Raw genomic sequence first — 12,922 nt, 5'->3', positions numbered from 1 at the left:
ACTACTTGTTGAATCATACACAAAGGCACGTTTTATAACATCGAGTTACCAAATGCATTTTCGTGCAATCAATGTACAACCAACTCATAGTAACAAATCATATCTCTAGGTTTGAAGAATATAAGATATTATCGTCTCACGATCACTCGTGATAAAATCCATGAAGTGATTCAAATGAGCGCGGGTTGAATCCAGTACTCAGAACTTATGAGCACTCATGAGTGTTGTAGCACAACTTTGTCCACCAACTTGGACCTCTACAATCCAATCCATGACAGTATTGATTCATATCTACTTCCAACATATGACTGAATGTGGATGGTTTGAAAGACTTAGTTATTCCGGAAGAATAACCTAGTTATTATGGAAGCCAAAACATGTGAAGTGAAACACAATAATAAATGAATCAAATATGGTATCAAACCCTATGAATATAAATAGACCACTTTTATTTATCACCATACTGATTACTCATTATTCATTGTTTCGGTTTTATCAACTTTATACCTGAATTAAAAACACTAGTTGTCCCATGCTCCAAGCATGTACACTATGTTTTTCTAAACAATAGCTTTGCCATACACCAAGTATGCAATCTATGTTTATCTATGATCCTTACTTTGTGACCTAGATCGATTGAACGTAATTTCAATGATTCTCTTTTCACACTTTCAAATCCTTGTCGTAAATGTAAGAATTCCTAACATTTATCGAAATCTGTTTAGATTTTAGACTTATATGCACTGTTCCTCTTGTAATGATTCTGCATAAAGCCACAAAGACTTGGCAACAATCATTACAGAATATTCCAATGGAGAGCAATTCCATGAAAACGATGTCTCAAATTCAAAGTGCATTGCTTTGAACATGCTTCTTGCATTAAGTTTCTTTAACCTTACACAGATTGCTTCCACCTATGAAGACAACTCTATATTTCCATTTTGACTACCACTTGTGAACAAGAGTTGCCTCTTTTCAGACTATGTCAATATGGTCCTTCCAATATTAACAATATACTTCCAACTGTCCTTGAGCAACCAATCTTTGGTAAACCTTAGATTGTCCTCGACAATTGCTTAATCACATTATTCATATCCAATTCTATACATTTTCCTCCTTAATGCCCCAAGGCATTTGGAAAATTTAGAAATAATAAATATTATAGCACATGAAATCGATCTTGTACCCAAAGTAAATAGGACACGATTCATGATGTTTCACATAAAGACATGGTTCTAGACCAATCTTTTGCCATAATAATTTTTTGTTTGCTATATTCTCAAAATTTGACTATGAAAAGGGATGCCGTAATCATAATCGAATTTTGAGAACGCAATATATAGAATTTCTTAAGTTGAACCAATCCAACATGAAATTCATATATAAATTCTTGACTAAAGGTGATTAAAATCTCAATATAAGCTCTTTAGAATGATTATAAACTCAATCTAAGCTTTTAGAATTGAAATGAAGTATAATTTCCTCTCCCTTAATTATAGCAGAACAACTTTTTCAACTCCTGCAACCTCATAAATTGAAACTTTTTTTTTCTATAATTAACATTGCTGACTTGCAATACTTATCATAATTATCATGCTCCTACTAAGATGATAATTATTAGCATAACACTTATGCTCCCACTAGCTTCTGTAACATCCGGATATCCAGGTATGGGAATTTGAGTATTTTTATATTGGGGAAATGAGGAGACTCGGCGAGTTGACGCCTCAACTCGTCGAGTAGGATCGCGTTTTGGGGACCAGTTTAATGAAGGGACTCGACGAGTCGGGTATTTGGACTCGCCGAGTCGGCGCTGTCAAGGAAAAACCTAATTGTCTGGGTTTGGGACCTATTTAAAGGCCCTTATGGCCTTTAGTGGCGGCCACCTACACCCTTGAGAGACTCCTATCGAACCAGAGAGCTGAGAAAGTAAAGAAGAGCCATTTTGGAGCATTCTTGAGGTGGTTGTGCAATGGAGTAGTCATTTCCAGCAAAGGGAGGTCAAGGGGGTGTTGATTTAGAGCTTCTGAGCTTGCATCTTCACCAAAGAGGTATCAAATCGTTCTCCCTTTTCTGTTTTGGGTAAGATTGGTGATTTTAGGGTTTTCTAGCTTCTTTTATGGCTTGATTTGTGGAGTATAGTGTCCCATTGAGTGTGAAGCCATAGATCTGGACCCAAAGAGGTCCAGAGAGTCCCTTCCATCCTGCTTTATGCATTCTATTTGGAGTTTTGAGCAAGGGTTGTTATGTAATGAAGGGTTTCACCCAAATGAGCTTGTAGAACCTTGCATGAGTGCCCAAGGTTCGACCTTTTCGTGGTTATTGGCTTTGAGGGAGTTAGATCTATGGTTTGGTGAAGCAGATCTGACCTCAGAAGGTCAGATGAGGGTTGTCATGGGAGCAACTCGCCGAGTCCATAGGCAGACTCGACGAGTCGAGTCGGGGTTGCCCCGCGTTTCGTTGCCAAGTAACTCGACGAGTAGGGAGGGAACTCGTCGTGTCTAAGGGGTTAAAAAGAATTTAGAGAACCTGCATGGACTCGCCGAGTCACTCTTGTGTACTCGCCGAGTCTGGTCAGTGTTGACCGTTGACTTGAGTTGTCTTATGTTGACTTTGGGAGTTTTGGTCAATAGAGGTAATAGAGGTCAGGGAGGGGTAAAATGGTATTTTACCCATTACCTGACTATAGAGGGAAAGAGTAATCGCCGGTTAATTAGAGTTGGGACTTCGAGTACTAATTAGAGATATTTGCCTTATGTGTTAGGCGGTGGCAAGTACGAGGTTCGCAGGTGCAGATAATTGCTTTCTGATTTCCAGGTGAGTCTTCTCACTCTACGTTACCTTGAGTGGTAGTTATGTGTGACCGGAAGGTCGTATGTGCTTACATTGAGTATTATGTTATCCTATTGTATGTGACATGCTATGCATTATGTCTTTGTGATTTATGCTATGCAGAGTTTATAGACTGGACCGGAGGGTCCAACGATTCATGAGCCGGAAGGCTCAAGCAGACCGGACCGGAGGGTCCAACGAGCTTAGGACCAGAGGGTCCACAAAGTTGTGGGACTGGAGGGTCTCACTGAGACACATTGACCAGAGGGTCAAACAGAGTTATAGCCTTGAGTGGCTAATGTGTGTTATATGTGGTATTTTGGGGAACTCACTAAGGTTCGTGCTTACAGTGTTTTGTGTTATGTGTTTCAGGTTTCTCTTAGGATCACGGGACGACACCGACTCGATTGTACACACCAGAGAAAGAGTCATGTTTTGAGGATCCTGGTTTATTATGCAAGTGGAAATGGAGTTATGTTTTGTAATTCGATTATGAATGAGATTTTAAGCAGAGTGTTTTTAAGAATTAAACGATTATTTTTAAATGAAAAATTGTTTTGAAATTCTTTTAAAACATTAACACCAAATTTTGTAACTCCATAAAAACTTTGAATCAATTTTTTTTAAAACCTTTTCATATCCATAACTTATGGAGGTTTCAAAAAAAAACTCTTTAGATCAAACTTTTAAAACTAATAAAATAATCATTTAATTTTATCTTTTACTAAAGTTGACCTAATTCAACTCATATAGCAAATGATTCAAATTTTACAAATAATTAGTTTTTCACAAAAACAAGTAATTATCTTAAAATTTGACAAATGTCATGTTTTTTTTTCCTTTTTTTCAACTTTGAAAATAAACATTTGCATCAATATAACAGAAAAGAACCCATGTCTATGATACCACTGTTGGGTTATGGGCATTCTAACACTCCTAAGTGTACATGCAACCCTAAATACCTTGGATCTATGTTTTCTCTATTATACATGCAAATATGAATATTCCAAGGTATTACCCTAACTAGCATACAATCTTTTGATACTTGGGTAATATAACAAGTTAGAATATGTACCTCTTGATGTAGCTTGACTCCATGATGCTCGAGAGCCTAGTGCCCTAAGTGTGACTCCTCAAATGGTTCACACAACATAATCAACGCTTGGAATAACCATGAGAAGAAGACACTTCATGCTCAAATCGGCTAGCCCTCATACAAGTATCACTAGTGCCAATTTCTTGAGCTAAAGGGGTCATTATATAGTGTGGCTATTAGGGTTACACCATGTGACTCATGACTTTACCCATTCCTTATGCTCCATGGGTTTTAACCTCCATGGAGTATCCATGGGTCACCACATGGGTTAAACCCAACATAAGGAATCTTGGATCATAAGCCCACATATATAAGAATGAATGATTTACACAATCAATCCCCATATATTTAATTAGTATCTTTTTGATCACTAAATTAAGTACAAATTAATTCTTGATCAATACTAATTAATTAACATGATTTCATATTAATGTATTAGAACTTATAATATATTAATATGTCACAAATATCCTCTTCTCACAAATGGTCTATCCAAATGTTCTGTTGCCATGCAACCCAAATGGACCATGCCGAGTCGGGTCAAGTACATACGAATTATAGTTATGGACTTAGACACTAATCCAACAGGGATAACGATTCTTCACCGTTAACTTGTTTAACTCCCAGTAATCAATGCACATTCGGTGTGAACCATCTTTCTTCTTGACGAAGGGTATCGGGGCTCCCCACGGAGAACTGATCGGTCTGATGAACTGCTTGCCTAACAACTCCTGAAGCTGAGAGGAAAACTCCTGCATCTTAGGCGGTTCCAAGCACTACGATGCCTTGTTAATCCGAGCTGCACCTACCACTAGACCAATACTAAACTCAACCTGCCTCTTGGGAGGCACACGGGGTAACTCCTCCGTGAAAACATCAGGAAACTCCCTGACAATTGGAACCTCTGAAACTGAAGTTTGCTCCCTAACCCGAGTATCAACCACATAAGCCAGATAACCCACACACCCATGCTGAATATACTGTTAAGCCCTGGTTGCTGAACAAAACCCTAAACCAACCCTGGTGCCCTCTCTATAGATAACCAGTTCTCCCCCACTTGGGGTTTGAAATACCACTCGCTGGCCCTTGCAATCGATCATGACACCAAACCTACTCAGCCATTCCATACCCACTATCACGCAGACATATCCTATGGGGATAGGGATCAAATTAATCGGATTCACACCCCGAAGATCTCCAATACACAACCCTGATACACTGCGAATGCAGAAACCCTGTGTTTGTTGGCGATAGAAACCCGCAACAGACACTCTAACTTCCCAATAGGCATACCGAACTCTTTACTAAATGATCAAGACATAAAAGACCGACTTGTTCCTAAGTCAAATAACATAAGAGTAGGCAAAGAGTTCACTAAGAACAAACCTATTAGGATCATAAACATGAGCATACATAAAACGTAACCAAAAGAATAATAAATAGAAACATACCGGTCATGACATCTGGTGTTGCCCTGGCCTCCTCTTCCGTGAGATGGAAAGCATGACCTCGAGCCCTCAGGGGATCCGCCCTTCCCTGACTCCGATTTGTGATCCTGAGAGTAGCCGACACTGGAACCTGCACCGGCCTAGCATCAAGCAAGGGGCATTGGGCCTTTATATGGCCCACTCGATCACAATGATAACAAATCTTGATGTCGGATACCGGAGCTTGCTGCCGTCAGTCCCTCGCAATATGGCCCTTTTTGCCACATTTGTGGCATCCCGAAGAAGATCGACAAGCTCCATCATGAACCATGCCACACTTTCCTCGTGTAGAGCTTCATCTCAATCTCCCACTGCCTAGTGGCCTTCTGTAACTCCAACAATAAATGATAACTCTACATGGATACAAATTGTCAGATATATGTCGTGAGCATGCTGAAGTACCGGGTCATCTGAGCTTTCTCAGAAGCATCAAACTTAGGGCAAAACATGGCTCCCCCATAAACATCTTTGTGATTTTCGTCACCAACTTAGTCCCCTGTCTCAAATCCAATTACTCCTGGGCTAACCTCTCCCGCTCCACCAGTGGAACGTATCTAGAATGGAACATTTCAAAGAACTGCTCCCAAGTCATTATTGTCATCTGCTCAGTAGAATACGAGCTAATAATAAGTCTCCACCAATCCTTCGCTTCAGACCGAAGAAGGTTAAGAGCGCGCTTGACCTTCTGGTCAACTGGGCAAGAGCAAGTGAAGAAGTATCCCTCAATGTCATACAACCACCTCATGGCTATGATCGGACCCTAAACTCCATCAAATGTCGGGGGATTCATATTGTCGAAGTCTCGATACTGGAAGGTTCTCCTAATGCCAATCTTGGCAACAACAACGGTTCCGGTGGCTACAACAACAACAACCTCATAAAGTGCAGCCCGATCGTCAAATAACTCCATCATAGCAGTCTTGATAGACCCAAATAGATGTGGTATCTGACCCGGAACAATGGAAATAACCTCCTCTCGAATAGTCTCCATAACCTGATCCTCAGTCAATCCCGACCCATCCTAGCCACATGTCCTTGATCCTGATCTAGATCCTGCCACAAATCGTCTTGTAATCGCCATACTAAAAATAAACAGTGAGATATTAGATAAAACACATAAAACACCATGGGGACCGATTCCCAACAAAACCCTATGGGTTGTAACTTCCCTGCTAAGTGTACGAGTCTTGTGCTTCCAGTAGTACGAGCCCATACTACCTTCCACACCTACCCATATTTGTCTTAGAGGATCATCACCACAACCTTAACAATGCACACTAGAATACGCATACACTCTATCCTCAATTCCTAGAGGAAGGATAACATTACGCAACTGGTCGACTGACCCCATACAAATTATCCATGAAATTTCCACCAACGTTGCAACACTCGTGTATGCTAATCATACGTAACACTGGACCCTATTGACAGTCGAATACTTGATTCAACCCTAATCCCTTTATCAAACAAGAATATGAAATAAGGTTAAACCAAACATTCTCAGGCTATAGAATCTTAGTTATGTACAAATATGATGCCTAGACTAAGCAACTACAACTATGATGCCAATTCCATAAAAGAAGGAAACCCTAGGCTACCAGACATCATATAATCAGGCAATTCTATCATGCAATTCATGGAGATCCTTATCCTATCACTAGCATGTTGTTCTAACATATCACAATATCAAATAACAGTGTGATAATTTGGGGCCTACTTATTGGCTCTGGTTGATCGTACACATCGCATCCTCTTTGATTATTTTGAAAACAGTTTGAAAATCATTTTTAAAACCTTTTTCCTCAGTTTGAGACTATATTCACACGAGTGTTCCTCCAGTTCACTCAAACCAAGGCTCTGATACCAACTTGTAACATCCATAAAAATCAAAAGAAATTCAAACTTTTTTAAAACAACTCCAAATCATAGAATGTTTACAAAATAATTGTTTTCAAAGTATTGTTCCATATTAGAGTATCCCATAGATCAAAAGTACACAAAACCGAGGATGTGTACGGTCACGCCTTCGCCTTCCCGCGGTCATCTAACATTCCTGAAACCACAACTAAAAACCATAAGCCAAAGCTTAGTGAGTTCCCCCAAAGTACCAACACAGAAACAGATAACATATACAATAACAACATGTTGGGTCCAATCAACCATCACGTTGGAATACCCTAGGACCAATTAACCATCCGGTTGGAATGCCAATATACTATGGGTCCAGTCAACCATCGGGTTGGAATACCTCATGCCCAATCAACCTCCGGGTCTAGTCATTATCGGGATGGAATACCCCAGGTTGGAATGCCAATATACAACAGGTCCAGTCATCCTCAGGATGGAATACCCCCAGGCCCAATCAACCATCAGGATGGAATGCCCCCTGTCTGTTGGCTCACACACAAAGCAGTAAAGCCTCAACCACTAACCAAATTTATGCACATATAACATATAAACATATAATCAGTCAACAGACAATCAGACAGATCTAAAGATCACTAAGCATAACATCATCCTATCTACCATGATACAAATAACTACAGAATGATAACATACTATCACATAACAGGATATCTAATCCAATGGGTCGGCCTTGGTGCCTTTGACCCATAAGTACTGGGAAGAAAAACTCACCTTACAGACTGAATAATAGCTGATGTGATCCCGAATCTGAATCTCAGATCTAACCGTCACCAATCCAACCAAATGTTCAATCTCAATCAAAATCCCAAAATACCCTTAAGTCAAACTTGGTCAAAGTAAAAGTCAAACTGGTCAAATCAACTAAGTCAATCCAGCTGAGTCAACTCAGCCGAGTCACCACAGAGTGAGATCGCGGGGCGTACTCCAAATGTATGATGGGCACACTCGAATGTTGACCACCATCATGGTGGTTGACCTCGTACGTGGGGTGTACTCCAAGTACACGGGGCGTACTCCCAGACTCCCAAAATCCATATTAAGAGCTTAATGACTTAAGCTCTCACGTCCATCTCTTAGATTTATGGCTAAAATACCCTAAAGAGTCATACTGTTTCCAACTTTATGAGTTTCCATGTCCATTAAATTCTTAACTCCACTTCTTACTCCATTAAGATCTTCTAAATGATGCATGGAGCAAAACAAACCGTTTGGAACCCATTTTTACGACTCAAGAACCTTCCAAAGGTTTGGCAGGACAACTTAATGGGTAAAGAACATGCTATGTTCATGAATCTCCACATATGGTAAAAAAAGGACCAAAAACCATTCCAACACAAGATCTAAATGAAACTTCACCAAGTTCAGAACTTGATACCTCAAACTGGTGCCAAAAGGTGGTGTGATCCTGGATTCAAAGAGCTTCACTCCTCCAAGGTGGCCTCTCCTTCCTTCCTTCTTCTTCAAGAGCACAAAAAACACACTCTCAAGCCTATAAATGCTTCACAAGAGGGATTAGAGTTGCAAAAACGTGTCAAGAGGATGGATGCTAATGAGGTGATGGGAAGTGAGGCTATAATGGGTTTAAATATAAGACAAACCCTAAAAATTAGGGTTTGGATGACTGGCACAGACGCCTTACGTACTTATGTACACCCACTATACTAGGGCGCGCCCTAGTACGCTCAGCGTACACATGTATGCATGACGTATTGTCTCAACCTCCAATATTACGAAAATAACACTAGGGCCTTAATTGCACACTTTCTTACACTTAGGTTCAGAATCGCAATATAATAAAATTATAGGGTCAAAATTCGAAGTACCTTATCATTAGGATGTTACAATCCAAGTACATCAGAGTAATATAAAATGTGGAACAATGTGGTGTGTGCACTGCAATCATCCCGAGTTGTTCCCCTTCGAACCAGAAGTACCTGAAACATAAATTAAAAACCATAAACATAAAGCTTAGTGAGTTCCCCAAAATACGACATACCATACATATCAAACATATAATGGGCCCCGCCCAACATCAAGCCCCGATTGGAACAGATCTGTCAGTCATCAGGCCCCATCCGATATACATACTAACATAAACACATGCATAAGAATCACAAAGATAAATATCATACAATATAATCATCAGGCCTCGCCCGACATTGGGCCCTGCATGGTATACATATAAAAAACCAAAACACATGCAAGAGTCACGCAGTCAACTAGCATCCTAAACATAATAAACCATGGGCCGACATTGGTGCCTTCGACCCGCTAAACACAATGAGAAAACTCACCTCTAGCTCCTAAATCTCTCAGATAAAATCTCGATATGTTGATTCGGAAAATTCCCGCTATCATTATCAATAATATCCAATTAATAGTTGGATCTCGACCCAAAATCAAGAATCTAAATTACTTATCCAACATCCAGAGTAAAAGACCATTTTACCCTTTTTCTTACTTGGCTCAAAACCAAGGCTCAACCCATTTACTTAAAAGGCCCAAATTCCTTACTGACATTCCAAGGCCGATTATGGACCAAATTCCTAATTGGGTCCAAAATCAACATGGACCTAATCCCAAGAAGGTCCATAATCCATCCATGACCCAAGGTCAGAAGTCCAATGGCCCAACCAGGCCCAAATCCTAAAAGCCGAAATTAACTCCGAGTCCAAAAGCCCAAACGACGAAAGCCCACTGTACCGAGTACGCTCGACGTACTCCTCGTACGTATGGTGTACGAGCGTTGAATCGAGAGCGGGTGGTTGACCCAGTACATGCGGCGTACTAGGGATTACGCCTCACGTACAGGCCAAAGTCCCTTTTGGCCAACTTTGTCTTAACCATTTAAGCTCTTAACGTCAAAACCTCATATCTACTTCATTTCAAGGCACTAATGCATATAGTTGGCAACTTTATCATCTTGCATGTCTTAATGGAAACCTAAAACCCTATTTTGTCCATTAAGACCCATAATAAGGGCTCTAACTGATGCATGGACTAATATGCTTCATCAAGAAGGCACCTTTTTACGCAAGGAACATCATAGGTGTTAAGATCTAGCATCCTAGCTCATGGAGGAACTCAAACTCCCAAAAAAATCCGAAAGACCATAATAAGCTAAAGAACAAGCCCTAATCTCAATATAACACAAAGAGGTTCCAAGATGAGAACTTTATACCTCTGGAGGTAGCAAACTTGATGAAGATTCTGGATCTACAACCTCAAGTCCAACCAAATCTTGGTCACTAAGCACCAACTTCTTCAATGCACACAAAACAACACAAAATTACTTCCAAAGCTCAAAAACCACACTATGGGAGGCTAGGGTTTCGATCTTAGTGTATTGGGGAGTGGAGGTTGACCAAAGGATACAACCAAGGCAATATAAGTTTCTTAAATAGGACACAAACCCTAAAAATTAGGGTTTGCCCCTGATTAGCATACGCCTAATATACATGGGCAAACCAACATTCCTGAGACGAGCTAGTACACTAAGCTTACTCATGGAGTACGCCCCGCGTACTAGCTAGGGACCAAAAAGATACAGATTTTGCATTAGGGGGTTAAAAGGGAAACATACCAAATCTCGAATGTTACAATTTGAAGCTCTAAACACTAACAATTATGATCTCAAATTTGAGTGATAATAGATGGAATTGATACTTTAATTAGAATTAGAATGAGTTCATATATTCTAATTGATCTAATAAAACCATCAACTATAGACATGAGTATCTATGGAGTTAGTTTGAGATATTAATCTTATCTAAGAGATCCAATGAAGTTTTAGGTTATGCAATTGTATTTGAATTGTTATCACTTCATAGAAATGCTATAAATCTTTCTTATAAAATTTACTTTATTAATGTGAGATGAGTATTTAAGTTTAATATGAAGATTATAGTTCACTTAAAAGTTCATGTAACATTGTTCCTAATCAAAATTTATAGTTTTAAAATCATGAAATCATCACATTTGAATCATATATCTTGTGTAATGATGTTTTAAGGTCATGATATCATCATCAATGCAATACACATATAAAAACTCTAATTAGCAACCATTTTAATGTTTTAAAGTCTAAAAATGAAGTTTCCGAAATGATTATTTTCATCCATGATACAATGGTGTTAACGATTATATGAGAACACTAAAACATGTGTAATTAAGGTTAGAAAGTGGTTTAATCATTAGAAACCATTAAAATGACGTTTAAGGTGTTAAAATAGGATTTATCACAACAGGTTATTGTTTTTTTACCTTTTCTAGTGTCAATTGTTATTCATACTGGCTGAGTGAAATCCTTTCAAAATTTACATGGGTCATGTACCCTACTAACTACAACTCATAAAAACTTTATAACTTGATCTTGGTGCATCGAGAAAGGCATTCAGTCACTTTCATTGTTGCTTTAGGGATAAGGAATGAATGTTAAAGGGTTTAGATGAGTTACTAACTATAGTAACATACTTAGAATATCAATGAGTAAATTAGTGTTAATTATATGGATTATTATAGTTGTATATGTGCTTGAAGTTCCTTATATTTTTGAATAATTCATTGGAGGATATACTAGGAAATTGAGGCAAGTTATACCGAGAGTACATGTCCTTAAACCCTTACCTTATATTTTGATCTTTGTTATTGGTTTAATATATTCTCAATTTCTACGTTTTTACTATAAGTACTTGTTTGCATTCATGAAAAAAGTAGAGTAACTATTTGATCTGATAAAAGCATATGCTTATTTGAAATTGTTTTGAAACAACCTTAATAATGGTTTTTGATATAATATATCTATGAATTTTATGTATGTACTATAAGTACTTGTTTGCAACCACGAAAATCATTTTGGAGTAGCTAGTTGATTTAATAAAGGTCTATGTTTATTTAGTATTTTTTTTTGGGTATCCTAATTATGCATGCACATAGAATGGGATGACTTGAGTATCCACAAGACTTAGGAGTCATTTATTTATTCAAATACCCAAAAGGGTCAAGAGTAGGAATTCTAGAAAGCCATGACATTCTTGATGGGATTTATAGGTTACAAAAATCATATTTCGGCGGAAAAACTTAAATCCTAAGTTCACATGCAACCTAAAGGATCTATGTTTTCACTATTGAATTTAATAACTAATTGAATATCAATAATCCTATAAGACCCCTAGGTATTTCGAAATAGAAAAAGGGTTTCAAATTACATACCTCTTGATTATACTAGTAGATAATCAATCATAATCCTGCTTGAAGTTACTTGGAAGCTAGCACCAGAAATCATGTGCCCCTGAAGGTTCACACCCAACCCTAACAACAAGGAGGCTGAAAGAGAAAGGAGAAGGGATAGAGAAATTTTGGCTATCCTTAGGAATAAAGAGATTGCCAAAAATCATAGGTTGAGGGGTCTTTATATACTGGATTTAGGAAACCCTAGATAACCCTAATTTGAATAAAATAATATTAATTCAAATTGGTAATTACCCAACTTCTTATTTATCTGTAGGGAATATTTCAGAAACCATGGAATATCCCTAATTTCGTCCACCCTTCCATGAAAGGTTCTGGATCCCTAATTTGT

The sequence above is a fragment of the Lactuca sativa genome, chromosome 5, assembly GCF_002870075.4.
Source record: "Lactuca sativa cultivar Salinas chromosome 5, Lsat_Salinas_v11, whole genome shotgun sequence".
Lineage (NCBI taxonomy): Eukaryota > Viridiplantae > Streptophyta > Magnoliopsida > Asterales > Asteraceae > Lactuca > Lactuca sativa.
Note: the sequence above shows the minus strand (reverse complement) of the source record.